The sequence below is a fragment of the Dipodomys spectabilis genome, unplaced genomic scaffold (genome assembly GCF_019054845.1).
Source record: "Dipodomys spectabilis isolate Male_0828 unplaced genomic scaffold, ASM1905484v1 ptg000097l, whole genome shotgun sequence".
NCBI lineage: Eukaryota > Metazoa > Chordata > Mammalia > Rodentia > Heteromyidae > Dipodomys > Dipodomys spectabilis.
The window spans coordinates 2,304,311-2,314,851 of NW_024870774.1; the positions used below are offsets into that span (position 1 = coordinate 2,304,311).

The 10,541-nt window shown below is 41.5% G+C and overlaps 1 pseudogene; it reads left to right on the forward strand.

The window, feature by feature from the left end:
* Window positions 1-7,408: 7,408 nt before the first annotated feature.
* On the forward strand, window positions 7,409-8,775 carry LOC122113415 (annotated as a pseudogene).
* The last annotated feature ends 1,766 nt before the right edge of the window (window positions 8,776-10,541 follow it).

A 10,541-nucleotide genomic window follows, 5' to 3' on the forward strand; every position in this document is an offset into this window, starting at 1 on the left:
TTCTCCAGGAGCCCCGGGACAGGACCTGGTGCTAGTACATGTATGTGTTGAGTACAGACTCCCTGCAGCTGACAGCTTACTTACTCCTGGATAATGAGAAACAGCTGTCACACCACTGGGGACATTGCACATGATACACATGTCCCTGGATTAAAAAAATTCAACAGAGAGCAACTCAAATATTTAGGTGTGCAGGACCCAGGGAGTCAGGGAAGGATCCGAGAGCAGCTGGACATATACTGAGAGTTCAACATAGGATAGAGATATTGTAGGCTGTGCTGTGTGAAGGAAGTATACTGTCATTTCTACGGGGGACTGTAAGATAGAATTGACCTTGAAGATAGTATGGATCCATTGAATAAATGGAACCAGAATGTAAAGGCCTTGAGACCACATGGGTGTGTGTGTGTGTGTGTGTGTGTGTGTGTGTGTGTGTGTGTGTGTGTGTGTGTGTATGTGTGTGTGTGTGTGTGTGTGTGTGTGGTGTTGGTGCCAGTCCTGGGGCTAGTGCTCTACTACTTGAACAACAGCTCTACTTCTGGCTTTTTTGGTTCTTTAGTGGAGGTAAGAGTCTCACAGACTTTCCTGGCTGGGCTGGCTTCAAACTGCAATCCTTAGATATCGTTCTCCCGAGTGGCTGGAATTATAGGTGTGAGCCACAGGTGCCAGCTCCACTGAGGTTATTTTAGAAAACTAGACTGCTCATTAATGCCTTCTAAACAACAACAGATTGATGTGAATGAGAGGAAAACATCAAAATTCCAGGACCACAGGTGTACCTCAAGATTACGTATCACATTTGCCCTTCTGCAGTCCCAGGACCCTGAGCTCTACTTTCTTCCCTATTAATGCAATCTGGAATAAAACATTACTTTGTACACCTGACAGGCACAGAAATCAAAACTCAGTGTAATATTGGTGTCTATTTCTTATCAACAAACACTCAAATAGGAAGAGATTTAACTTTGAAATAGACAAGAAACAGAAATAATAACAGAAAAAGATGAGTAATCATAACAATATTTGTTATTACCTTTACATGCATTTTTAATACATTCATGTGAGAAGTTGTAATCTTCTAGAGCATTTCTTTTTCTTTTCTTTTTTTTCTGGTGCCAGCACTGGGGCTTGAACTCAGGGCCTCATGCTCTCACTTGGCTTTTTCACTCAAGGTTGGAGTTCTGCCACTTGAGCCATATGTCCACGTCTAGCTTTTTGCTGGTTAATTGGAGATGAGTGTCATAGACTTTCCTTCCTGGGATGGCTTTTTTTTTTGGGGGGGGGGGTCCAGTCGTGGGCCCTAAACTCTGGGCTTGGGCACTGTCCCTCAGCTCTTCAGCTCAAGGCTAGCACTCTACCACTTGAGCCACAGTGCCACTTCTGGCTTTTTTCTTTTTGCTTATGTGGTGCTGAGGAATCGAACCCAGGGCCTCAGGCATGCAAGGCAAGCACTCTACCACTGAGCCAACTTCCCAGCCCCCTGGGATGGCTTTGAACCAAGATCTCAGTCTTCCTTAGTTGCTAGAATTTTAGTCATGAGCCACCAGCACCCACTTTATTTTCCTTTCTATGTATGTTATGCATTCATTGAAACTAATCAATAATGATTATTTATGGTGTGATGAAGGAATTCGAGGATTAATAAAACTATTAACATGTATGATAAAGGTATAGTGATAGTTTCTTTCCTTTTCTTAAATTAAGCACAGTAATGTATACACTTCTCATTTTATAGAGATTTAAATATGCCTCTCCACCCTCCTGAGTATACACAATTTTCCTACTACATACTAGGGTCTGGTTAGTCGACAGGGTAATGAACAGGATGAAATGTGAGGAATCATGACTCATCCAAGACGCGTGTATTCATGTAACAATCTTCTCCAAATCCAAGCAGACACAGAATGTTATGGTGTTTTCAGGGGAAGTATGGAAGACAATGAAGATGATATTTGCACAGGTTCAGAAATTCATTTGGGGAGATGAAAAATGTCTATGATGAGTGGTGGTAGCAATGTGAACTTACTTAAAGCCACATGTGCAACCAGTTAAAATGTAAATGTTATGTTTTGATATTTCAATGTAATTGCACGTTTTAATTTTAAGCAACCTCTGGGAATAACAATGTTGTTGTTTTTCAGCTAAGTGCATACTATTGCATGGAATCATGAGCATTTTCACAATGTCTGCAGCTGATAGCTTGTATCACATTTTTGTGGTAGATAGTTGTCCTTTGAGTTATTTAAGACATGTTTGGGGCTACAGTCTACCTCACACATGACTCAGGCCTCCCCCCCCATGGATATTGGCAGGCAGTAGGCCTTATGAGCTGTTCATCACTCCCCTCTTGTCCTTGTCTCTGGGGACCACCCTGAGCTGCTGGTGACTCTTCTGCTATGACCAAGGGCAGGAAGCCTGTGTCTGAGCTCTGGGAGTCACTCTGAGAGTAATAACATTCTAGTGGACTATTTGGAGAATAGAAGGCTTGTGGGGGAGGAGCCTCCATTTTCCTCTGGAGCAGTCTGCTTTCTAGGCCCAGAAGGAGAACCCCATCATCCCCAAGCTTTGGCTCAGCAGTGGCCAATGTCCAGCTTTCTCCCCTGAGAATTCTTCACCAAAATGGTAGTTGTACTGAGAGAGATCCATCTGAAGAGAAGGTTGGGTAGGAAAGGAGAGAATTAATGCAGTCACATGGCACCTTGGCCATTCTCCTGAGTTTCTCCTCCTTGGGATTCATTAGGATGTTCATAAGTAAACTTTCCATCAGCTCTTCCTTCAAACATTTTTTTTTTTGGGTCGGTCGTGGAGCTCAAGCTCTGGGCTTGGGCGCTGTCCCGGCACTCTTCAGCTCAAGGCAAGCGCTCTACCGCTTGAGCCAAAGCACCACTTCTAGTTTTCTAGTGGTTTATTGGCAATAAGAGTCTCACAGACTTTCCTGACTGGGCTGGCTTTGAACCGTGATCCTTAGAGTTCAGCCTCCTGAGTAGCTAGGATTATAGGTGTGAGCCATCAGTGCCCAGCTAAACGTTTTCTTTTCTATACAATTATATCTCCAACTCATGGACCTCCCAAATTTTCTCAAGGCCTATTATTCTCCTTTCTTCTTTCTGGTCACTGAGTCCTGAGGCAAGGACACATTTGTTAGCAAGCAGCTAAACATCCCTCCCTGCACAGGGGATGAGCTCAGACACAGGCTTCCTGCCCTTGCTCATAGCAAAAGAGTCACGACCAGCTTAGCATGGTCCCCAAAGACAAGGACAAGAGGGGAGTGATGAAGACAGCTTACAAGGCCTACTGCCTGCCAATATCCATGGGTCCTCAGACGTCCTGGGAGACAGGGAGGCTTGAGTAATGTGTGAAGTAGACTGTAGCCCAAAAAATGCCCTAAATAACTCAAAGGACCACAAAAGTGTGATACAAGCTATCAGCTGCAGAAATTGTGAAAATGCTCATGATTCCATGCAATAGGATGCACTTAAATGAAAAACAACTACTTTGGGGTAACATCATCTTTGATTTTTCTACACTTACAACTTCCATATTTTATTTTATCAGATGCAGAGTAATTCAGAATGCCAATGTAGAATCATTAATCATCCAACACTGAAGAAAATAATTATATTTTACCAGTTGGCAAGAGGAAAAGTGAGAAAAAATAACAAGGATAATAAATCAATAGTGTCTCCTATTAAGAACACTCATTTGTGGGACAGAAAATGAAAATGAGACAATCCTTGTTATAGTCCAGGTTGGTGTGACAAGTGAAGCAAAATCAGAATAAATGTTACATCCAGCTTGATGTAAGATTCTAGACGTTTTCTCATATCTGAATTAATCATAGAAGAGCCAAGAGAAGTGATCTAAAATGTTAGTTTAGTTGTATTATAAACTGAAGCACATCTTTAAATTTTACATTAAAAATTAACAAGCAGGGCTCTGTAACCCTAACTACTCAAGAGGCTAGGATATAAAGATTGTGGTTCAAAGCCAGCCCAGGTAGAAAAGTTTATGAGACTTTTATCTCCAATTAACCACCAAAAAGCCAGAGGTAGAGGTATGGCTTAAGTGGTAGAGCACCACTCTTGAGCAAAAAGAACCCTAAGAAACAATACTCATACCCTCAGTTCAAGCCTCTGTACTAGCACATACAAAAACAATCAACAGTACTTAGGCACCTGTGTATATAGAACTGCAAAAGCAACCTCTATGGTTGGTTCCTCACCCGACCCAGGATGCCATGAAGTGGAAAAACTTTAGCCTGCATCACAGTCTTCAGTAAAGAACTGGATTGCCTGACCACATGGAACAAGATGATCATGTGGGATAATTCAGATTAAATGAGGAAGCTTTGTTTCTCCTCTCTCCATCTCTACTTTCATCCCCCTAATGTCATTCATACTCAGGAGACTTCAAGGCATTTAGAACAACATTTGCTTTATCAGATTGACCTGGGACCACACATGGAACACAAGTCTATTTGTCAGTAAAATTATTCCTCTGAAATTCACCTCTTCCGATATTTTCATAAATCCTATTTCTGTTGCCAATATCCCATCCATTTTATCCTTAATCTATACTTTTCACTCCATCTCCAAGCGTTTATAGTTGCTGAACGTTAAAAAGTTGCTTGATGACTAGACTTTTTGCTTTTCTCTAGCATGTCATAGGAAAGATTAGTACTGGTGTATAGGTGGGTGGGTGGGTGCACACACGCCAGTATTAGCCTGTGAGCTGTTCTTTAGCTTTTTTGTTCAAGATTGATGCTCTATCACTTGAGCAAAAGCTCCACTTCCAGGGTTTTCATGTGTGTGGTTAATTGGAGATAAGAGTCTTATACTTTCCTGCCTGGGCTGGCTCTAAAGCATGATTCTTAGATCCCGGCCCCCTGAGTGGCTAGGATTACAGGCATGAGCTACTGGCACCTGGCAGTGCTGGGTACTTTTAAATTTATAAACAGAAATTTTTCTTGGAGTATTGAAATAATTAAGCTCTAAAAGGTTAGAGTTGGGTGGAGAGATTTTATTATAGAAATTGGAGCATATGAACAAGAGGAAATAGATGCCACTTCTGATTAATATTCCCCCACCCCAGTCTCTTCCCTTCTGAGAGTCCAACAATATTATGGTGAATGTGTTCATGCTCACCAGTAACTGCCTAACAATGTGCTTCTTACCAGTCACTCACACAGACCTTTCTGTGGGAAAGCTCTCTATGGTGAAAGCTCTCATATTGAAATTACAGTCAGGAGGAAATTAGTGGTCACTGTTCCTCATCCTTCCTATATCATGTCAAGGATAAAAAGTTAGGTGGAGTAAGCAGGTGCTACTCTATACCTGGTCAGGAGAAGATGTTCACACTCCTGTTCTTCTGGTGGCTCTTCTGCCCTTCAGTGCTGAAACAGGTAAGTGACCATCCTCCCCCTGCCCAGAGGCCTGGCATATGGTAGCACCTCCACAATGTCTAAGTTCAGGCTATGTCTAAGATCCACCTTTGACTCACTCCATCCTCAACTAATAATCAGTGCACACAAATTACAGGGGACTGTTTTCCAAGATACCTGGTGGGTCCACACCATTGTCATCTGAAAGTGCTGAATTATCAGAATAGCACAGGACAAAGGTAGAAGGGTGTAGCTGAAAATAAGGACTATTAATTCTCATTCTTCACACTGGGTGGTTTTTATCACAAGAGCTATTACATGAACTGAGACAGAATTGTTGTCATCTACTCAGATTTTAAAACATTACCCTCCCCTTCTCCTTATTACATTGAACCATTCAGCTATGCTAGGACACTTGTCCAGAATCTAATTAAGCTAACAGGGTGTGTCCCCATCTCTATTCCACAGGCTGATGCAAGCAGAGTTTCCAGCCCATTTCCCATCTCACTCTGATCTCTACTCATATGTACTCTTCCTTCTTTGTCCTAAAGATTAAATGCTTTAGGGAGATAAGTCTGTGGTGAGGCTCAGATTACATTAGCAACTTCCCTCCTCAATTGCACAGCATCTCACATTTTAAAATAGTCCATTACACATCTAACAAGCTTTTGAGGGATATTTATTATGAACCTCCTTCAGCATGAGCAAGAAAGAAGCCAGAGTATTCTGCTCTACAAGGACATCACATTCTTCAGAAGCATCCAGTACTGAAAGTTAGCATGCTTAGAAACACTGGATGGAGAAGCACTATAATTAGGCAGATATATACCAGGTATATTGGACTCTCATGGACTTTCATGCCCAGACTGGCTTCAAACTGAGGCCATCAGATCTCAGCTCCCTGAGGAGCTAGGATTATAGGCATGAGCCATCGGCACCCAGCTAGAGTGCTAGTCTTGAGTAAAAAGAAGCTCAGGGACAGTGCCCAGGCCCTGAGTTCAAGCCTTAGGAGAAGCACAAAAAAAAAAAAAAAAAAAAAAAAAAAACCTGCTTAAGGGAAAAGAGGGAGAGGAAGAAAGAATATGGAGGATGACAAATAATATCAAATATATTGTATGTATACATATACATAGATGGCATAATGAAACTCACTGAAAGATGTTGAATAGTAAGAGGAAAGGGGACAGGGGAAAAGAAAGCAATAGCTGAGGTTAGTCTGACTGATTTACAATATATGCACCAGTAGGATAATCATGGCAAAACTTCTTTCTACTATGAATATACACAAAGTAAATGGGAAAAAATGAATGACAGGAAAGTAAAACAAGCTCTCTTCGGCAGCTTAGGAGAGTGGGTATCAATTGGATTGGCAAGGGCCAATAAGAAGGATGAATAAAGGTCACTAGGGTCAAAGTTGCTTATATGCATATTTGAAAAATAGAATAATGAAATCTGCTGAAATTGTTCTAAGAAGGGGAAAGGGAAACGAAGGAAAAAGATGAAGGCGGTGAGTTTGAGTGGGATAGATCATATGCAAGTATGGAAATGTCACAAAGAAATTCCCCTTATATAACTAATACTGTATACGCCAATTTAAAGTATTTTTTTAAAGTAGAGGCCACATGGGCAGACAGAAAGCTCCATAGTACGGGCTTCTATCGGTGGTTCAATGCAGGTATAAGATTGGCCTTCAGGTCCATGACCACTGCAGGCACTCCTAACCCTACCCTCTACCACACCGCCAGTCCCATGGATGTCTTCGTGTACCAAGTAAGCTGCTCTTAGTTCTTTTGGAGCCTAAAGTAGGGTGTGGCAATGGAACTCACCTTTAGAAATTTGCCAAAGGCCTGGTAGGGTGTTCTACAATGGGAGTGAGAGGCAGCCAAAGGGAAAGAACAGGCAGAAGGCAGAGCAAAAAGAGATCCAACAGAGACAGGTGCTGCGCCATGGTGGTCTAGACCATCATGCCAAGGAAGGCAAGCTGCCACCCTGGCCAAAAAGTGCCACTTCTGCCAAAGCAGTAACCATATGGCGGCCTCATATCTGCCCAGCAGGCTCCCAGCTCCCAGGGAAAGCCAACCTGCTTTCAGGAGGAAAAAGGAGAGATCCACAGCTCTGCCCTGCTCCACAAGGTACAGAATTGAGCTACCAGTTAGGGGCTATTGTTTTGTCATCAGAAAGTTTTCAGGAGCAGGCAATTAGTTCTCAGAGTGGAGAAAGCAGGATTAGGGTAGGTTGGTAAGTAGCTGGCACTGCCATATATCTCAGATCTGTGTTCCCAGCATTACCCCCATCTTCCTTCTCCGGTTCCCTGTGGAGGAAGAAGAGATGCAAAGTAACCTCAACTATGTTCTACCTACATCCACTAGAGGGAGTTTGGAGAAAATCATGTTAGTACCTTCATGCTTTATATTATTGTATTATAGGTCTAGTTGTTAGCAGGGTTGAACTAAAACAGGGCAGGTTAACTCTACAAAATCTACTGCCTTTCCAGTGCAGAGAGAACATTTTTTAATATTTAATAGATGCTAGGTCAAACATTAATTAAATCTTTGCATTTTTCTTTTGTCAATTTAGGTGGGTTATGTTTTCCTAAGGAGTAATTAAACAGAAAGCACCATGGTGGCCTCCAGGAGCAGTATGAATCACTGAACCATATATGGTATTAAACAAGTATGCTGTACATTTAAACAGTTAAGATGATAAACTTTATGCTGTGTTTGTTACTACTATAAAAAAAAAAAAAACTGATCTAGATGGGGGCCGCCTGGGCCTCCAGGCCCGCTTTGTGCGGAGTCTGTGCCTGCCCGCCTCCTGGGGCTCCTGGGGCTCCTGGGGCTCGTGACCGTCACCAGGAGACCTTGGGCGGCTGCCGCCCAGCCGCAGCGGACGAGGAGACATTTAAGTGCGAGGACCTCAAAGTGGGACAATATATTCGTAAAGCTCCTCAAATAAATGATGCTACACAAGAACCAGTTAACTGTACAAACTACACAGCTCATGTCCAATGTTTTCCAGCACCCAACATAACTTGTAAGGATTTCAGTGGCAACGAAACACATTTTACTGGAAATGAACTTGGTTTTCACAAGCCTATATCATGCCGAAATGTAAATGGCCATTCATACAAAGTAACAGTTGCATTGCCTCTTTTTCTTGGATGGTTGGGAGCAGATCGATTTTATCTTGGATACCCTGCCTTGGGTTTATTAAAGTTTTGCACTGTAGGATTTTGTGGAATTGGGAGCCTAATTGATTTTATTCTTATTTCAATGCAGATTGTTGGACCTTCAGATGGAACTAGTTACATTATAGATTACTATGGAACCAGACTTACAAGACTGAGTATCACTAATGAAACATTTAGAAAAACACAGTTATATCCATAGATATTTTAATAAACAGAGTCGAGCCTCCTTGATTTTAACAGAGAATACCCAGTGTGTGGATTTCCAGATACTCCTTTTTCTTCATCACACACCACTTGATGGGTTCCATCTGATAATTTTTTTCATGTCATCATTTTTGATCTAGTTAAATGTATAGTCTCTGGACACTAGTAGCTCACACCTGTAATCCTAACTACTTAGGAGGCTGAGATCTGGAGGAGTGTGATTCAAGAACAGCTTAGGCAGACAAATCCTCAAAACTCAATCTCCAGTTAACAAGCAAAAAAAAAACCACACTGGAGGCATGGCTCAAGTGGTAGAATGCTAGCTAAGTGAGCACAAGGCCCTGAGTTCAAACCTTGGTACCAACAAAAAAGAAGTGTATTATTCTTGGATTTATTTAATAATTCTTTGTTTATAAGCTGTATAATATTCTTTCTGAGGCTTCCGTCTCTATGAGACAGATAGCTCTTTATTCTAATATTGTTTAATGTCTCTTATAAAGGCAAGTTGCCACTTGTCATTTTTTCTCTTATGAAAAATAAAGGCATAACTTATTCACAAAAAAAACTGACCTATGCTCAGAAATGGAAGAACAAAGGGTGAACAAATGCAGCAATGGTACTCACTGGACACTATGTTGAAAATGAACTACACAACGTGTGGATGGGGATGATAGGGAAAAATTTGGAGAGAGTGAGGGAAGGGGTAATATTGTCCAAAAAGAAATGTAGTATTTATCTGACTTATGTAACTGTAACTCCTCTGTGTATCACCTTTATAATAATAATTTAAAATATTAAATAGAAGAAAAAAACTGTTCTATGCCAGTGTGCCATTGACTCATGCCTGTAACACTAGCTACTCAGAAAGCTGAGATCTGAGGGTCACAGTTCAAAGCCAGTCTGGCCAAGAAAGTTTGTGAGACTCTTTTCTCCAATTAACTACTGATAAAGCTGCTGTGGCTCTAAGTGGTAGAGCAATAGCCTTGAGCAAAAACTAAAGGACAACACACACACAGGCAATGAGTTCATCCCTAAGACAGGCACAAAAAAAAAAAAAAAAAAAAAAAAAAAACCTGATCTAGGATAAACTCTAATAGTAAACAAAGTTGTCCAAAACTGGCCCCTCTTTAACCTTACCTTCCATTCCCTGCCCCTTTAATATCATCCCACACAATTTGCACATCTCTCCATTGTAGCCCTCTGCTATCTATGCTGTAATTTTGAGCTAGAAGACCATGGACTGCTTTGTATCACCAGGGACTAGAAACTAATGCCAGTTCATCAAATCATTTCTGACTGTGCAGAATATTATCTAGAAGCCCAGAGCCTGGGAAAAATGGAAAATTCTGATAGGTACACTGACATAATTATCAGTTAAAGATCTGATATGGAGCAAGAGAAAGGGATAGAAGGTTGAGGTTGCCAGAGATAGGGCTAAGTCTGTGTCATGTGATTAACAAGAAATCTAGGCCATACAGAGAAGGAGATGAGTTACTGAAAGAACACACAGAAATAATGGTAATAATTATCCCAGTCTTAAACTCCTTAAACACAACAGGGTGATTAGGATATCATTTCCACAGGGCTGGGAAACCCCAGGGAACAAACAATTCCTCAAGACTAGGAACAGAGTAGAGGGTGCAGAATCTCTCTGATTTGTAATAGGATTGGAGCAGATAGAAGTTTGTACCAAAGGGTTGGATGTCCTCTTTGTTCCTGTGGCCCCTTAAAAATCCTGGTACAAGCAAGCACTGGTGACTCACACCT